The sequence below is a fragment of the Colobus angolensis genome, unplaced genomic scaffold (assembly GCF_000951035.1).
Source record: "Colobus angolensis palliatus isolate OR3802 unplaced genomic scaffold, Cang.pa_1.0 Scaffold183, whole genome shotgun sequence".
Lineage (NCBI taxonomy): Eukaryota > Metazoa > Chordata > Mammalia > Primates > Cercopithecidae > Colobus > Colobus angolensis.
In genome coordinates this window covers 752,213-753,202 of record NW_012114966.1, presented here as the reverse complement: position 1 = coordinate 753,202, position 990 = coordinate 752,213, and positions in this window count along the sequence as shown.

Below are 990 nucleotides of genomic sequence, written 5' to 3'. Positions count from 1 at the left end.
AGACTTGTTGATAAAAGTGATGGAAAATCTCCTCCTCCAACCTTGAAGTCTTTTTCTTGCACAGTGTGTCAGATCCTTAAAGGGTAGAGTGTTTTGACATGAGACAAAACTACTCCCCTACAATGGTTTGAATTTTTTTTTTAAATTAGAACCCTAAAGGACTCTTTTGATACTATTAATGTTCAACATCTGGTATACTTCTATATGTCTGAGAAAAGTGGTTTTCAAACTTTGGGTTACTACCTATTAGTATACCATGAAATAAACTTAGTGGATCATGACCACATCTGAAAATTGAATAGAATGAAATATATAGGTAATTTTAAATTATATCATAAAAAGACTAAGCATTGTTCACAACATTTCTTTCTATTTTGTGTGTTTCAAAATATGTAAAATATAATCTTAACTATTGGTTGCAGTAAAAAAAAGTCTGAAAAGTAGTTTCTGGTGTATATACATTAAATTCTATGATAGTACAGGCAAAAAAATTTACACATTAGCACACAACTCCAATTTATGCTATACCAATTATTATTTGGACACATGCATCTGCATTCGACTACATTGCATTAAAGCTTTGGTACATTATTTTAAAAATTATAACTTCATATTCCCAGATTCTGTGAGTGGCCACAATATTAATGTGCCTGCACAATCCTCTCCAGGATGAATGAGGAAAGGATACTGAGAAACTGGTCTTCTGACCCTTTCGAATCAAGTGATAACACTTACAGTTGTATCATAGGATATAGGTTTCCTGGTTTATTTTTGAAAGCAAAAAGCATAGTTAAAGGTTAACTAAAAACGCACTGGATTTAAAAACAGAAAAATGATATATCTGAACACCAATCATTATTTTAAGACTAAAAAAAGAGAAATGAAGAAATGCTGGAAAATGTGAATCACTTCCAAATTGCTCTATTTAATTTTACCATAAGCATAACAGTGGGTGAAGTTCAACTAAAGACAGGGGCATGAAAAAAAAAA